This window comes from Chelonia mydas, chromosome 25, assembly GCF_015237465.2.
Source record: "Chelonia mydas isolate rCheMyd1 chromosome 25, rCheMyd1.pri.v2, whole genome shotgun sequence".
Lineage (NCBI taxonomy): Eukaryota > Metazoa > Chordata > Testudines > Cheloniidae > Chelonia > Chelonia mydas.
The window spans coordinates 8,237,316-8,255,303 of NC_057858.1; the positions used below are offsets into that span (position 1 = coordinate 8,237,316).

Here is a 17,988-nt window from a genome sequence, read left to right on the forward strand (position 1 = left end):
CACCCACTCCCCTAAACAAAGTGGGGTGAAACTAGGACCTCTCCAGGCCAGCGAGTGCTGGGGACAGCATCAGCAGGTCTCCCCACTTTGTGCTCCCCAGCCCGGGTGGCCAGATTTACAGCGACCTCCTAAGCAGGTGCCCTGGGGATAAAGGGGCTCCACGCACCCCCTTTGCCTCCCAAGGAGAGGTGATCGTCGCTGGAGTAGCTGAATGCCTCCCCCCTCCAGCTCATCCATGCAGGGCCAGCCACGAGTGAGCGGGCAATCGATAGAGGAGACAGACACATGCCAGATTAGACCGAGGGGCAGGTATGGGGATGCAAGAGTGACAGAGTCAGAGGGGGAGAACAGAGACAGACCAGAGGGGCACGTGCCGGGAGGGTAGATGTGTGCAGCAAAATTCAACAGCCTCCAAGCGGAACGCTGGGAAGTTTCTCGGGTTTCTCTGAGAAACCAGCCCCGCCCCCCCCTTTGGAAGGAAAGCCTCAGCATCAGATCCCCAAGCTCCCTTTCCAAGTAGATCGCGTTTGGCCGAGAAGCCTGCCAACTCTTGCAACGAAAGAGCCCCTCCCCACCCCTCCGGCCCCCATTCTGCGCACCACTCACACAAAGGCCAGAGCCACAGAAGGAACAAAGTGGCCAAACAACAGGAAGGTGAGCAGAGATCTTCGATATTTCATTAATAAAATACTCCCCATGCTAGCTGCAGGGGACAGCCCCTCCAAGCAAGAACTTGCTCCTTTTCAGTGACCTCAACTCCCACGGCCCCCAGGGCGATCCTGGATTGTCCGAGCCACCTCTAGAGGGCGACAGAGTCTCACTGGAGGTTTGCTTATGGCAGCCGGTTGCAGTCAGTAATAAAGGGCCCTGTGCTGGCCAGCGACAAGGTCACAGGCTCTCTCCTCGAGCCCTCCCTTCCCCGAGGACCGACAGCCTCAGGGTGAAGGCGGAAGCAGGAGGCACGTGTTGATCACTAGTGGCCCCCGGGCGCTGCCGATGGGGGGCAGGGGAGTTCAATCCTCCTGGCCAATAGTAGGAAACGGAGTTCGAGAGCGACCCAGGTCAGCAGCCTGCTCAGCCCGGCTAGTCCCCGGTTAGCCTGGCTCAGAAGCCGCGTCCATAAGCCAGCGGGGTTGGGTCTAGGTTGGAATGGCGCACTCGAGGCTGGGTCCCCGCAAAGCGGCCAGCTTCTTTATGGCCAGAGCGGGTGAAAAATGGGTCTGAAAGCGCCATAAAACACACACACACACGGTGACCTTTCCAAACGGCCAGCAAAGCTGCAGGGATAAAACGCCAGTCTGCAAACATTGCCGTTAAGGATCGGCCCAAACCGCAGCAGGCTATAAACCCTGCAACGACCCGCTCCCCAAAAGCCACTGACCCCGAACCCGGACGAGATCCTGGTCACAGAATGGCACAAAGCCCAGTGGCGCTACCCAAGGCGGGGTCTGCAGTGCCTGTGGTCGCAGCATACAAGCTTGAAACCACCTGCTCAGCTGGGAGCTGGTACCCTCGGCGCGCCGAGCCAGGGCAAAGTTTCCCAGCTGCCTTCAGTAAAGCGCTGCCTTTGCAGGGACGGGGCAGGGAAGGGGAGTCCATCCCTCCCCCCCCCCATCTTTTCCCAGCCCCAAACCTCGATAAACACCGCCAGTTCTCCCCCTCTCCATAGCAACCCAATGAATACCGCCCCCTACCTCACGATGCCCCCCGAAATATTCCCCTCTATTTCCTCCTTTCCATAATCTCCCGTCCCCAGCCCCCACCTTCTCTCTTATGAGGCAGCCTTCCCCGAGGTGCTGCTACCCCACGGCACAGGCCTCCCGCCCTCCAGCACATGACTCGCCACCGCCCAGATGCCACCTGCACGCTGCAAAAGAATCCGGAGCGGCAGCTAAGACAACTTGGGAGCCCCCTGGCTCTGACCCCTTGATCGATCGACCACTGGCAGAGCCCTGGGTTTGGCTATTCCAGGGGGATGGCATCCCACCCATCAGAATGGAGCGAAATTCGGGGGCAGGCTGTGGGCCAGCGTCCCTCTACAAAGGAGGACAACTGCATCCATGTTACATCCACGCAGCCCTGCATCACTCAGCAAAGGGGCAGCCTGCCTCCCCCACACGCCCCCACACAGTACACACTCCATAGGAAGGCCCGATCCGGCGGGCAGCTGCTGAGCACCCTCGCTGACGTCAACGGGGACAGAGAGCGCTCTGCACCTGCCAGGACTGGGCCCCTCATTCACAAACACAGCCCTGCCCGATTTCAAATTAAAAGCACAAAAAAAAAAAGCAAGCACACCAATGTTCTCAAGACCCACCCCCCACCCCCAATTGCACCAGCTGCAGGTGAAGGGCCCATGTTTATCCTTTAAAGGGATAGCGCCAGCATCATGGCAGCGGCTGGGTGCTAAGCAGTTGAAAATCTGCCCCCTAGCGTCATGTAGTCCATGCCCTACATTTAGGTTCAAAATACTAGATGATGGGGCTGAGGGGTGCATGAAAGAGATTTAGATGGCACCAATTTTATTAGCATTAAACACTATTTATTCCGATGATCGTACCGATGAAGACTGAGTCTTGGAGCCCTGCGTTCCCCTTACAGCACGGGCAACTCCCAACGCCACAGGACAGGAACCAGAGGTGAAATGGACAATGGGTCAAGATTATTCATTATTATTCACGGGGCAGGCTACAGTGTGAGCTCTCAACAGCCAGCAGAGCACCCGTTTCACTCCATCTCCAGCAGCCGAAGGGTCTGGCCCAGAAAGTGAAACTAAGTGAAGACCTTGGAAAGGGGGACAGGCCAGCACCAAAGCCAGGCCTGTATTTGCTTGTATGATGTCCTCTCCCAATCTCTTGGCAGAACTCTTACCAGTGATGCAGATCAGAAAAGTTTTATTCTGATGGAATTTTCACCCGGACAGCGTCCTTGCCCAGCACTGTTATTCATCATCCGTTAATAACACTTTGCTGGACGAAAAGGGCCTCGGGAGGAGCAATCTCAAGGGGCTTTGGTATCATTAGCAGCTAGGTAAAGTGAGGCAGTTTGAGCTAGTGGACAGCTCATGGGGTGATGGCTCAGGAGACTTGGGCTCTCAGCTCTGTGACCTTGGGCAGTCGTCCTGTGCCTCAGTTTCCCCTCCTGCCCTTGTCCATTTAGACTGTACACTCACAGGTTCAGGGACTGTGTCTGTACAGAACCTAGCACAAGAAGGGCCTGATCTCAGCAGAGACCCCTAGACGCTCCCATTATACCAAGAGCCCCATTCTACAGACAAGCAGACTGAGGTACAGAGAAGGGACGTGACAGGGCCATAGTCATGCAGAGAGAACAATGACAGAGCTGGGAACAGAACCTAGGTCCCCCCACTTCCCCATTCGAGGCTCTGCACTGACCCACTGGGCCATGCTGCCTCCCGGCAAGCTCTGGGCTGTACGGCACTCTGGAGATCCTAAGTGCTAACGAACCTGCACAGAGATGAGCAATCACCTCCTTGCTCCAGGCCAGACTCCGCTTCCCGCTGCTACGATGGGCTCAGGGCACTGGCATGGAGCACCGGACGGCCTGCCCCACTTTTCCATCCCCAAGCCAACCGCTCCTGCCCCCTGGGAGACTGAAAGGGAGACGGGAGAGTCTTGTCTGCGAGGCAGAGCCAACGTGCTCCATGCGAGCCCCAGACGGGGGGGGGTGGGGGGGTGGATGCACTGATAGGCCCTGCCGCTCCGATGCCCGGGGTGGCTCCAGATCCCATAGCTGTGTCTCTATAGATCCCCCATGACGTGGGAGGCTGGGTGCGCGTTTAGGGAAGGGGGAGGCAGGCAGTCTCTGCACAGGGAGCTGGGATATTGCCCCAGGTGCTTAGCAGGCAAAGCCCTGTCCTCAGCCACATGCCAGGCAGCACTCAGGTCCCTGCCCCTGTCCCCCACCCCTGGCAGTGACTGTCCCCAAAGCAGAAAGCAGGAGGGGCTCAACATTAGCACAGACATCAGGCCAACTGGAAACCAGCCAGGAGGATCTCAGGGGGCCCGATCCTGCGCTGAGCACCTTCGTCTCTCAGAGCCCTTATCCAGCACTCTGCAGGATGGGCCCCCCAGCTAGGAGCAGGAACACAGGTGGGCTATCTTTAGCGTGACCAGCGTCAGGGGAACAGGGGTTTCACAGGACCGGGCGAGGGTGGTTGATGCCCAGCACGGAACCATGAAGTGCCTAGTGGAGTGATTTCTAGCAGGGCTCTCTCTCGAGCCGGGCTCCCCCCTGCTGAACCCCCACCCCTGGAAATCGCAGGGCCCAGCCCCCGCATTTAAAAGTATTAAACTCCCCTGGTGCCCTGCTGTTTTCTCCTTTCATGCCAATAATCTTATTCCTCAAGCAGAAATGTCATAAACCAGGACCCACAGCCCGGCAGACACCTTCCCTGCAGCTGCAGGGTCCAGAGGCCACCCAGCACCCGAAGGCAGAGGGAACCCACATGGGGGGGAAGGCTCCGTTCCCCAGCCTCCGCCCCTCATCCGAGGGCAGGGCCAACCTTTCCGGCGGTGGCAAACCTCAGATCCGGACAGAGCGGGCGCTCCCCTCGCACGGCTCTCCGGGGAGGGGTCAGTGTCACCCTTTCTGCCCCACCCCGTCTCTATGCCAGGGCCCCCGGCAGCCCTCCCCAGCCCACCCGTGTGCTGGATTCTGGGCGGTTCAGCGCCCTGTGCCCGGTCCCCAGGCGGGGTCTGCGCCCTGCTCCACCCCAGACAGGTTCTGCCTGACAGTGGGGGCTGCACCCCAAGTGAAGGGCAGGTCCCGTCCTGCCCCCTCGCCCCCCAGGCGGTTACCAAGGGGCTTGTGGCAGGACAAAACAAACCCAGGCAGCCACTCGGCTACCTCGTTCACCTTGCCCCCCATCCAGCCCCCTGTAGAACAGCTCCAGCTGGGGGGGGGGGTCCTCGCCGCTCCTGCCCCTCCCCCTTTGTAACAGACCCCCCCCCGGCGGTACCCACCAGCTGCTGGGAAATGCCAGCCCCCCGGGAGGGGGGGGTAGAGCCAGTGACCCTTCAAGGTTCCCTTCGGCATTGGAGCCCGTAACAAAAGCTCGCTGCAGGCTCTTCTGTGTGTCCCCCCCCCCGCCCCCCAGCTCGGATGGGGAAGGCAGGGGCTGCTCACCGACTACACAAAGGCACGTTGCTGCCCTGGCAGGGGATAACCTCCCCCCCCCCCACGACTGAAATCGACACCACCCCCCCCGGCACCACCACCACGCGCCCCCTGCCCTGGGCTGCTCCCCCAGCCCCCCACAAGCGGACGATCGCCGGCCGAGAGCCGCAAAGTTTGCAGGGCTCCCAGGGGAAAAGCCCCCCCGCGGCCGAGGCAGCGGCCGAGGCAGCGCCCCCCCCTCCCCGGCAGCGCCCGGCGCCCTCACCTACCGTGCCGGCGGCTCCCCGGGAGCCAGGCTGGGGCTGTCTGCAGCGTGCAACTCCGAGCGGCTCTTTCCTTTAAGGGGCGGCGCTCCTCCTTCTCCCCCTCACACCTGTCCCTGCCTCGCACCCGCCTGGCATCCTGGCCACGCACCCAGCTCGGGAGCCAGGGCGCAGAGAGACACACACCAGGCAGGCGGGGAGGGACGGGGGGGTCCCCCCTGACAGATCCCCCCCCTCCCCCGGTGCAATGCAGCTCCCCACCAGCTGTGTGCATGCAAACCCCGGCACCTTCTTCTCCAGCACCCCCCCCCCGGCAGGGGAACAGCGCTGGGGGGCTGGGAACAGCTGCAGCCAGGGGCTCCTGCGGGGGGGGGGGGCTAGCTCGCTGGACGGAGGAGGGCTCCTGCTACCTCCCCCCCCACCCCACCCCTCCCCTCCCTGCTGCCTTTGTCAGCCTGCTGGGGGGGGGAGGGCTAGCGGGGGGCGGAGAGCGGGTCTCGTCCCCCCTCTCTCCCGGCGCTGGCTCTGTCTGCGGGCTCCGTCTCCTGCGTTATCAGGAGCGCGCACATTGCAGGCTGCATCTCCCCTCCGCCGCAGCTCCAGCCTGCACCCAGCCCGCCGGGCTCCCGGCAAGAGCAGGGCTGGATTCCGGCGCTTCCGGCAGGAGCCGGATCGCGAGGGGGACCCGCTTGGCGGGGGGGGGGCGGCAGAGAGGCTCCGAGCGGGCGGGGGCAGGATTTGAAGGCCGGTTGCCGGGGGGAGGCTCGTTCCTGGCCAGCCCAGGGGTGGGTTGGTTTGAGGCCACAGAGGCGAGGTCTCCACTTGCCAGCCCAGCCCACCTTGGCCAAGCCACTGCCCCGCTCCGTGCCTCAGTTTCCCCCATCTGCAGCATCAGGAGCGGTCTTTCTTTGCCCATCCCCACCCCCTGGACTGTAAGCTCTTCGGGGCAGGGGCCGTCTCCGACTCTGTATGCACAATGGGGACACAATCGCAGCCCTCGGTACTTCTCCTAGGTCTTTGTAGTAGCCGGACGGGGCACTGTGTCTACATTGGAACTAGTTATGAGAGGGTAGTATTTGATTTATGATTGGTACTGGAGTGGCGCCAAGAGGTCCTGACCAAGGTGACGCTAGGCGCTGTACAAACACACAGCACGAGCCATTTCTTGCCCCAAATCTCAGAGAAGACAGACAGACCTGCTGTCCCCCTAAGTAGGGGCCAGGCCATGATCTTTAGGTAGGGCTCTGGGGATGCCACGTGCCCAGGGCCCCAGACTGCCTTCCTACAGCCCTGCTCACCCGGCACAGCTGGGAGCTGATCCCAGGCTGGCAATCCGGATATTATTATTGTTTGTATTACCGCAGCGCCGAGCAGCACCAGTCATGCCCCAGGCCCCCAGAGGTTCTCAAACTTTTGTACTGGTGACCCCTTTCACATAGCAAGCCACTGCGTGTGACCCCACCCCTATAAATTAAAAACACGTTTTTTATATATTTAACACTATTATGAATGCTGGAGGCAAAGCAGGGTTTGGGGTGGAGGCTGACAACTCGCCACCCACCCATGTAATAACCTCGCGACCCCCTCAGGGGTCCCGACCCCCAGTTTGAGAACCCCTGTGCTAGGCCCTGCACAAACACAGAACAGACGATCCCTTACGGCCCGTCTTTATTATTGAACGCACACGGCTATTACATACAGCAAACCACATGCAAAGGATGTGAAGGTTGCAAAATCAAGCACTCAAATGTTAGGAAGTGCCAGGATCAAGGTAGCTTTTGCATCCTTAACTCAGCTGTCTCGGGCACATGCATTGTGATCCAGTCTTTACTTACACCTACTGTCTATTTTCCCCCAGCCCCCTGCCTCGTTCAGTGCTCAGGATGGACGGTGCTCACTGAATGGGTCTCTCTTCAATATTCCTTTTTATCCTCATGCTTCAGTGCATGGCCCCAGGCATTATTCACTGCCCAGCAGCCAAGCCCTGAACTGAATACAGAATTATTAAATTTCCCCGTGGACTTTCCCATGCTGCTCTCATTGGGGGATCTTAGTCCGTTACAGACATGAATGAATTTATTGGTGTGACACCCTGGGGTGGTGAGGTCACAGTATTATCCGCATTTCACTCATGGGAAACTGAGCCATTAGAGCCAAAAATGCCAAGGAAGGTTGGAGGCCCAGTTTGACAAGTGTAGGATCTTTTGCAAAACATTGTGTAGCTCTTCATTATTCAGAGCACGGTGCCCGTTGACCTCAGTGGCAGCTGTGAGTACTCAGCACTTCTGCAAGGCAGACCCAAGGTGTCTCAGGTTGGGTACCCAGAAAATGGCTGCTGTGAAAAGTTTGCTTTAAGTGACTTGCCCAGCACCATCCAGGAACTCTGTGGCAGAGGCAGGGATGGAACCCGGTTGTCCAGGACGGCATTCCACTGCCTTCTTAGCCAGGAATCCTTTTCCCTTCCCGCAGTCCCCCACCTCATTCATTGCACACCTCCCAACTTCTGCAAAAACGAGGCAGGGCTCCAAGAGGCAGCTTCGGTGGACAGCCCCGAGTCATCCCCAGAGCAGGTCCAGCCCATGCACTGGCTGAGGCAGGGGGCCTGTGGGAAAAATCGCTGGCGATCATGTAATTAAAGACTGTATCATAACGGCCTGGTAAATGCACAAGAGGGCTGAATTAAGGTTGCATGGACAACCCGAATTCTGGTATTTCCTAACTCTGGAGTGCTCGATTCTGTGCAGAAGAGAAAGATGAGACACACTTTGCTAGTGGGCTTTCCCGCTATTTGCTGACAGCAGAGGAATGTTGACACTCAGGATTCCTGGGTTCATTCCATGTTCTATAGAGGAGTGTGCTTTGGTGCTTACAGACCCTTCTGTCCCATTTCCTCCAAATCCCCTTCTGCTCCTATCCACCCCTTCCCCCACTCCTGTCCCCTCCTGCTGCTATTCCTCCCCTGACACCTGCCTGCCCCCCCTTTCTGTTCCCACCCATGTTCCCTCCTCGGTTCAGGCCCTTCTCCTATCATGATTATCCCTAGCCCCTTCTTGAGCCTATTCCCACTTTGGGTCTTCTGTCCCCCTCCGCTCCTGTTCCCTGCTTCTGCCCCGTCCCTCTGCCCTGCATCTCTCCCCCAGCCCCCGGTTCCTCACCCCTCTGCCTTTGAGTCAGGCAGATTCCTCCTCTCCTCCCCTGCACCACTGCCTGGGTTCCATGTGCCAGGGTGGGGCTGGGCCACTGAGCGCACAGGAGAGACAGCGTCCCATGGTCCGTGCCTGAATGCGATGCCAGGGCAGCTCTGGAAGTCATTGCAGGGAGAGTCCGGCTCAGCTCCTGCCCACCCTGAGGATGGAGCACAGTCAGCCACCCTGCAGGGATGGCGCACGCCTGGAGGAGCTGGGTGGGGACGGAGCACGCTCATTGTAGACGGACTCCTCGGAGCATTTAGCTGCCTGACTCTAACTCTCTGAGCATGTGCAAACAGAGACTCTTCTAACTGGGCCAGATCTGGGTGGATTTTCATGGGGATAGCAAAAGGTGAGCTCCCTGCCAAATTTCCCATCCCCGCTCCAAAGCATAGAGGTGCTTGAGCATCTCATGAAATAATTGGAAGAATTTTTTTTTAATAATGGGAAAACAAGGTATTTCCCCCCTAACCTCCTTCTTAGCAATAGCTGGCCTGTTTTAGCTGAAGCGTTCCAAAAATCAATTAATCCATCAGCCTAAGGCAGACACTGGCCATGGAAAATTTCATCCTGACCAGTTAAAGTTTAGCAAAGCTGTAAATACTAAAAACAGGATCTTATCATGGCAAATGATGGGCGACCTTAACCATAGGTGGCATTACCTGCACTGCCTATAATATTACCTCTTGGTCCTGGATCTATTCCATCTATTTATTCACCTGCTTGCAGACCCTGGCTATGGAGCTCACACTAGCTGAAAGCATACGACCAAATGTAAATGTCGCTGCTGATTTGCAAACTCAGAAACAGTTTGCACAGACGTCAGCCAGTGACTAGTAGGTGAGTCACGGCCAATTCCAGGGAGATCTCTGGGCTTCCCCACAGTCTGTAGGAGGCATGGAATAACCAGAGTGGAACAATATCTACTCAATGGGCCCAGTTCATGCAGCCAATGGGATCTGACCCCATATATTTGAGGACAACTATACCCCACGAAGTCTTGTCCAAAAGCTCATCGAATAGCTGATGATAATGCTTCCCAGGCCCAAGGGTGTTGGGTAGATTAATTAGTTCATATCTGTACAGGGCTTTGAACATATAAAGCATTCGAAGAATGCTAGGTATTGTTTGTATCTAGTAGTCTAATCTGTCTCCAACTGGTGGCCAACGGATTGAACTCCTTACCCCTGTAGAAGATAAGGGGGGAAGCTTTATTCACGTGGCCGTCCAATCTTTAGATGTGGGATTTCTCTGCAAGGACTGTCCGTCAGGGCCAAACCGCTAGATGAATTCCAGCCCTCTCTCCTGTGAAAAATGCATCGCGTTTTACCGGGGGTGCTGCTCAGGGTCAGGACAGGCGAACAGCAGAGGAATCTTAGAGGTAGAATGGTTGGGTCTGGCTCAGACCCCCAGGGCTTCCCACCCTGACTCTCGTGGAAAGAGGCCTGAAATTCTCAGTGGCCATCGGTGGGCCGGACCTGGGTTTCAAAGCTGGCTTTGAAAACGGCACTTCTGGCAGCACAGCGCCCCCTGGCCCTGCTTGGGGGCACCAGGTCAGCACCGACTTGGAGAGGGTATTTCTGGAAGGCCTCCCATGCCAACATGGCTTAGCACGAGGGGTCATATATCACCCGCATTCGGGCCAGGGGATCTAGCCCTGTCAGACTCCACCAGTGTCCAACACCTAAAAACCACTGGGCAGAAAATTAGTTTTTATATTAGCTGTTTCAAGAATGACCTTTCATTTCCCGCCCCACCCCCAAGCCACCTTGAGCCACTTGTATCAGCGCAGCCGCCCCTACCACGCAGGGAGATGTTGAAAGGGTCCTGTCAGTTTATAGCACATCTCATTTTCTTCTCCTGCCGGCCAGGGCACTGTGCTGGGACTTGGGAGACCTAGGTTCTATTCCCAGTTCCGCCACCTACCTGCTGGATGACCTTGGGCAAGTCACTGCCCTGCTCTGCCTCAGTTTCTCTTCATCCCCTTTGTCTGGCCTGTCCATTTAGACTGCAAGCGCTTTGGGGCAGGGCCTGCCTCTCTCTATGTGTATGTGCACAATGGGGCCCTGATCTTAGTGGGTGGTACTGCTGTGGTCTTGAGGTGCCTTTAAGGGCTGAGCTTCCCAGACACAGAGACTGGGCGGAGCACTGTAAAGCTCATACAACGCACAGCCCATTGGAATGGAAGATGGAATAAATCAGGTCTCTAGCAAGGAGCTCAAGTGCAAAGTGATCACTGCAATATAAATAGATACTGTTGCACATTCTGCTGCTTTTAAATCCCTCTCTGCTGCCTGAAAATAAGACGTATTCCCACCCTGCCTCCTGGCTAACACTGATTCTCCTCTGCCCCCCTCTCCTGTACCTGTAAGAGCCGAGACACCAGCACGGGCACGGCGCCTGGCTGCTCACTTCTCTGTCTATGCCCTGAGCGCGACCAGGCGTCGGCAGGCAGGGAGGAGGCAAGGCAGGGGAAAGCTGCACCCCAGCAGGGGGTGCTCACACACACTCTCTTTGGTCTCTCTTTGCCCCAGGTGATGACCTCCTTGCTTCTTCCATGTCCTAGCAATAACAAGGGGCTTTCCTTGCCTGGCGATGCTGGGAGACCTCTCAAAACTGAGCAGCAGGAAACCGGGCAATGTCTGTCTGAGGGTGAAATCCACTGCTGTGCACAGGGCCCAGCTCCAGGGGCAGATTTCACTCTCAGTCAGTAATAAGCTAATGCCCCAGCGTGGTGCTAGGGGGCGCTGGGCTGCTGGAAGCACCATAGCTGGGACCAGCCCCCAAAAGTCCTAGGGGATTCTCATTCGGCCTGCCAGCTGGGTTGAATTCCCACTCAGGTGATGCCATCCTGCCTCCCCCAGATCCCTGTCTCAATGACAGCTGGCTAGGAGCGTTCTGCACTTCCTGGTCCTTAAGCATCACCGTGTGACTGGCGGACAGCTGTTGCACGGCGGCCCAGAGGTGGCTGCATTGCAGTGGTATGCCAGACGTGTGGTAGCAGGGCTGTTGTGAGGCCGGGCTAACAAATGCTGGCAAAGCCCGTCACGCTCCTTGGCTGGAAGGGGTGATGGAAACGCAGAGCATTCACATTAAACAGGGAGCTCTGAAGGAAACTGTGGGCTACACTGAAGCCATTTTTAGGGTCCGTTTCTTACCAACCTTCCAGGCAAACAGCTTGGCCGGGTCCCTCTCAGGCAGCCAGACAAGGCACAAAGCCAGCTCCGGTTAGGAAGGGCCTCGCAGTCTTTACGAAAAGCTGTATTTCCGCCCTGCGGCTTCCAGGCATGCTGGGCTCAAAATAGGGCCCTGCGGGAAGTGCTCACTCATCCCCTTCCTTCTGCCATTTCCTCTCCATCCTCGGTGGCTGGGTGAAACCAGCTGGAATGGCTCCATCCCTGCTGGGTTCACTCAGCTCTTTGGTCGTGGCTTGTATAGGCCCCAGCAGGGCAAGCGCTGTCTCACACCAGGGGCCAGCCCCACTCCCCACCCCAAATCCTCACATCGGGGACCCCGTGGGCATTTGGGAAGGTGACACCATCCAGACCTTGCTGGTAGCAGGACGGGGCTGTGGAAGGGATTCAGGCAGGAGTTTCCCACTGCCTCCCCCTCTGGCTGCTTTCTTTTGCAGTCCTGCGTTTGGTTCCTATTCTCCCCAAGCCTGGCCCCCGCCTGCATCTCCCCTCAGACGTAAGGGAGCAGAGTGAGGCCTCCAGCCGAGGAGGAAGAAAGCTATCAGCTCCCTGCCACACTCTGCCCGAGCAGGGAACCTGGATGAGTCTCCACCTTAATTCAGATTAAGGTGCTGGGGCATGATGGTTGGAACACATACAGCTCCCCCTACAGGCCACAGGCCGGCTACTGCCACCTGGGGCAAGTCTCAACAGCTCACTAGAGACCAGCCTCACTGCCTCTCTCAGCCCTGAAGAAATTAACTCTTTGGAAACCGTGGGCGTATCTGTCAGCACAAGGGAAGGCCCAGCCAGTGGTTGAAGGGCTAGGCCTGGTCAGGGCTTGAATGGGAGATGGCCAAGGAAAACCCGGCTGCAGCAGGGAACTGTGTTGGTCCATGTGCTGAGCTCTTCTCTTTGAGTCATCGCTGAATTGATACCACAGTGGGGTGCTAGAGGGCGCTACAGAGCCCATTGCCCTTTTTCACATGGGGAGGGTTGTTAATAGCAGCGTCCTGGCCCAATTCCAATCCGGTTAATTACATTCCGCTGACCTAAAGTCCCCATTATTTCAACTGAATGAACTGTTCTTTGCTCCCTGTCCTAAAACTGCAGCACTTTGCAGCTAGGCGGCTGTTAGACAGCTGCCACGTTGCACCCCAGAGGTGGCTGCATTAATGGTAGGTGAGTGATCCCTTTGCAGAACTGCTTGGTGGCTCTTAAACAGCTGCCACGTTGCACCCCAGAGGTGGCTGCATTTCAATACTGAGGCCAGGTCTACACTACACACTTGCTTTGGTATAACTGCATCGCTCAAGGGTGTGAAAGCCATCCTCCTGGGCGATGCAGGTATACTGACTGTAACCCCCTGCGTATGTCGGCGGGAGGTAGGCACCACCTCTCACGACGTAACGAAGCTGACGGGAGAGCTCTCTCCCATTGGCTCAGAGCGTCTTCACCAGAAGTGCAGCAGAGGCGTAGCTGCATGCAGCCGATGCAAGTTTGCAGCGTAGACCTGCCCTGAGTGAGCGACCCTTAAGCTGCATTGCCATGGGGCTTTCAGACAATAGCTTCACCCTTCCCCAGAGGTGGCTGCATTTCCTGGCTGAATGACTCCTCTGAGACGCAGCAGTGTGGCCGTTTAACAGCGTCTGCGTTCTGCCCCAGAAGTGGCTGCATTCCAGCCGTGGGTGAGATAGATGCTTACAAGCTGCCTCCTGTCTGGAGAGCCTTGGCCGAAAGGCGTTATATAAATGCAAAGTGGAATTGTGATGGTTATATAAATCCGCCCAAGTCTGAGTTTGGCTGGCAGTCTGGAAACTGCAGCATCGAGAGGGCTATTATTGTACACAGCCTGCACAGAGAGATTTATTCATGGCCTGTGGATTTTATTTGACCTTTTGGAAATATATATTGTGGGAGAGGAACTAATTGGCTTGCTCAAAATTCTCTCTGGGTGGCAGGGTAAACGGGTCTGAACTCCCAGCCTCTTCCAATGACTCGCCAAATCCCTCCGAACCTGAGCCACTCCTCCTCTGCAGGCCTGACCTGGTCCCTACGGTGCTTGAGCGCTCAGTGTTAGCTCTGCTTGGAGGCCTGATGCATGAATTCCACTGCTGGGACCTCACAGCTCCTACCCTGCCACCGAGTGCAGCCTGAAAGTGAAACTTTCCAGTCAAGATCCATTGCTTCTAATCCAGGGGACGTTTGGCCGTGTCTGTCGGACGAGAGCTTGGCACAGGTTGGTTGGTCGGTCGCTGGCTGGCTTGAGCAAGGCAAGGGCGGGATGCTTAGAGGAGGGAGTGTGGGCTAATGGGTGGAACGCTGGAGTGCAAGGGAGGAAGCTGCAGGTTGGAATCGAGGGGCACCAGCAGAGCTGGGGTGGGGGGAGCCCCCAACTGAAATGGCAGGGGAGCTGTGAGTTGGGATGGATGGGCATTTGCAGTTGTGCGAGCCCTGGACTGAAATAGCAGATAGGGCTATGGGTCGTGATGGAGTGGCACTAGCGGGGAGACCCTGGATTGATATGCCAGGGGACCTGTGGGTCAGGATGGAGGAACACCAATAAAAGCTGTATGTGTGGGGAGCCCAGGACGGGGACAGTGGGGCTGCAGGCTGGGATTGAGGAGCACTGACAGAACGCTAGGGGCAGAGGTAGCCCCAGACTCAAATAGCGGGGGATTCAAAGACTGATGTTGATGGGCCGGGCTTGGGGGAGTTTGCACAGAAGGACGCTGGTCAGTATCTCCTGTTGCATGGGCGAAGGGCTTTGTCCAGGCAGCAACTCCGTCGGCGCTGTCCTGAGGATTGATGGCCCTGTTTACAATTAAAGCTGGCGCGGGAGTGGGGCGCGCTCCTCTCTGCCTTTATGAGGCAGTCGTTATTTATGAGGAAAACATAAACAGAGGTGTAAATGGAAATTATATTTCAAAGCTGTAATAAGCTGCATCCATCAGACACCCTGGAATCCATCCCACCCCCCGCCTCAGCCCTGCTGCTATCTCAGTGGCCTGGCTTAAGTTTCCTTCAGCTGGCCTGGAAATTGATGGAGGGATGATTTCAATCGGAGGCCCATGAAGCAGCAGTAGGGCCGGCATGGTGTCGGGTGGGGGCCGGGGATCCCCTCTCGGTGAACTGGGAGTGCCCAGATCATTGCTCTTCTTATTATGGGGGTGCCCGGGCCATGGAGAAGGCCTCAAAGCCCATGGGAGCATTGGCCTTCTGGGGTGAACTTCCCCACACTAAAGGGGCAGCTGTTGGTTTAGAAAGATGGAGGCAAGATAGCCTCGTATCTTTGCTATGGGCTTGATTGGCTGCTCAGAACAGGGAAGGGGCGCGCGAAGGCAGGAAGTGACTTATTAGGAATTGGAGCCCGTCAGAGCCTGGTAGTGGCCAGTACCACCGGTGCTAGGCTGTACCCCCCCATTGGGTACGCAGCCTGCAGGGTTAAGACACACTTTAACCCCTTTGCTCATGTCAATTTCCTCCAGCTGGTAACTGGCCAGCGATTTTCAAATGGCTCTAGTGAATCCACACTTTTCTAGCAGAGAGGTGGCAAAGGGCAACTGGGAGTCACAGGGTTCACCCAAGGGGGTGTGTGGCAGAACCGGGAATTGTACCCGAGCACCCGAGGCCAATGCCGGCGCTTGACCCTCAAGGCAGACAGGAGGACCGCGGGTTGGGAGGAGGGTGTGACCAGTGCGTTTTACACTCACAAAGCCCTTCGGGAAAGGAGCGCTAGGATTCTTGATGGGTTGGGTGAACGGGGCAGCCTAGGGCCATCTGTTTGATGGTGTTATGGACACGTGGATTGTTACTCCCTTTGAACTGAGCAGCTAGACAAAAATCCAGGGTCCTGTGAGTGGTTCCAGCTGGGAGAAATCGAGGATGGAGTCAGGTGCCTTTGATGCAATCCTGTTTATCTACAAAGCCTGTGCAAAGTCCTGTTTCCCTGAACACGGGGGGACCAAACAACGGGAGATGGTTTTCTGTGCTCACAGCCCGAAAAGCCTCTTCCAGCCAGCACATCAGGTGAGTCTGCACCTTCCGTCTCTGGTTCTCTCCGCTTCTCTCCAGGGTCTGTCCGTGCCTCCAGAGCTTCTGCTGAGTCCCTTCCTGGGTGTGTGGCCCCTACACACACTCCTTTACCCAGCCCAGCCCTCTACCCACGTAGTTCTAATTCTTGGGCTGACTCACACAGGCCTTTGTTTTCGGTGGGGGTTGCTATAAAGGAGCTTAATTGTTTTTACAGCTGTCTTAAATGAAGGGCAGTGATTACACGCCACAGCTCCAAGGAGGTGGAACCAAATCTGTAACAGGAGATATTCACTAAGCAAAGATCTTGGCAGAGCCTCAGGCAGGGTGGGCTAGAGGATGGTGCACTGGGTTGGCATTCAGCAGACTTAGAAGCTAGTCCTAGTTCTGACCTGGGGGGGGATTTTAGGGCGGTCGCCTCCCCTCCCACCCTGGGCTTGTGTTGTCTATTTAACCTGTATTCGCTTTGAGGCAGGGACTGTCTCTCGCTGTGCAGCGCCTGGCACAACAGGGCCTCTCCTTGGTACCATAATATTAACACCAACAGCCTGCAGTGCTCAGATCCTGTGCTTGGTCTTCATCTTTCCTCTTTTATTTATTTATTTTTTTTAAAGCTTGCATCTGAGAAAATAAACTACACACAATTGCCAGCTAGGATTATAGGCAGCAGATGAGCCCATTGACTCATAAATTACCTTGTAAATTACCTCATTTCTATGCTTTCCCATTACAGGGGAGACAGACAGGGAGCAGAAAGAGAGAGAGAGAGAGAGAGAGAGAGAGGAGATGGTGACAGAGCAAAACTGACCAGCCCCAGGGACCTGGACCCTGCAAACCCAGGGAGGTGGAGCTGATGACAGGAGCAGGTGTGGGGAGGGAACCTTTGGTCTCAGTGTTAGAAGAAAGGTGAGTTAACCCCTTTGCCAGTGATAGTTTGTCACAGTCCCAATGAATTTCTTTCTCGCCCGAGGCACGGATGAAAGGCAGGTACAGAGCGATCTGGGGAGGGATCATGGAAAGCAAGAGGAAATCAATAGATCAAAGCAAGGCAGGAAAGGTGGGTTAAGGACAAATAAGGGCTGGCGAGTGAGCGATAACACAGCAGCCGTGCGTGTCACCCCTCTGCCCCTCAGCCGCGGGTGGGACGGCAGGATGGGCATCCCCCAGTGCAGGGTGAAGATGTGCTGTGCGTTTCAAAGGTCGGGCCTTATCTGCAGTCTAATATCCGGTGACCTGCTGCCAATAAAGAGCCATTGAAGAGCATTCACTAGGATTGAAAAGAAAAGTGTTCCCAAGCCCTAATCGGGAAAGGATCAGGCTGTGACTCACAGGGAGGGATTGGTCCCGTGAATAAAACAGGGTGGGGAGTTATCCCTGGGAGAGCAGCACCAGGCTGGACTGTTCAGACACTTGCTGGTATTTCCTGGGGCCTGTCCCCAGACAGTGCCCCATCCCCACGTTCCTTCCACCCTGGCCTTCCCGGGGCTCTAGCAATGAACCCCTGAACGAGCCTGCGAGAGGTCCCTGACCCCCACTCTCTTCGTCTATTACTTGATCTGCAGAAGCTCCACTCTCCTGGGCCATTCGGGGCCAATGAAATGAAATCCAAGCTTTGCAAACAGCAGACGTACGCCAAAGCCAAATCCACCTCTGCCCAGCTCAGCCGATCTCTGGGCCTGGCTGAAAAGCGGGACTGAGCTATATAGGACCCCATTACAGAAGGGTTCAACATCCAGCAAATCCCACTGAGAACAGTGGAGAATCCCCCGCCCGCAACAGCCCCACAGAGAACAACAAAGATCCCTCCCCACCCCGCGTTGCAAATGAGACCAACCCCCCAGCACCGAGATGGGTGGCAGCTGCTGGGTGCTGACAAGCTGGCCCCATGCTCCCACCCGGACCCCAGCAGCTACTCTGCCTGGCTCAGCCTCGGGACCCGCAGGCCCCCGTGGGAGGGGATGCAAAGACACGGAGCCTGCAAGAAGCAACTGTGCGGGGATGCGGCATGAGATGCCCCGCCCCCATCCCTGCCAGGGACCCACCAAGGGGAACTCGGTCAGAGCCTGCCCGTCCTCGCTTGGGTGGATTCCAGGGGGGGTCCTGCTGCTCCCAGCTGGCCTCTAGGTTTTGGAGCAGAGCAAGAGGCCAACAGGTTTGCAGGGCGACCGGTCTGCCAGCAGAAACCAGTGGAGG

At 56.8% G+C, this 17,988-nt stretch overlaps 1 protein-coding gene across 1 annotated transcript in view; it reads right to left on the minus strand.

The window, feature by feature from the left end:
• The window catches only part of SEMA6B (semaphorin 6B), an 88,019-nt gene extending 81,991 nt beyond the window's left edge, over window positions 1-6,028 (minus strand). The window contains exon 1 of the mRNA XM_037885628.2: window positions 5,409-6,028. The gene's annotated coding sequence lies outside the window, so the exon portion shown is untranslated. The remainder of the gene's footprint in view (window positions 1-5,408) is intronic.
• Window positions 6,029-17,988: the final 11,960 nt, after the last annotated feature.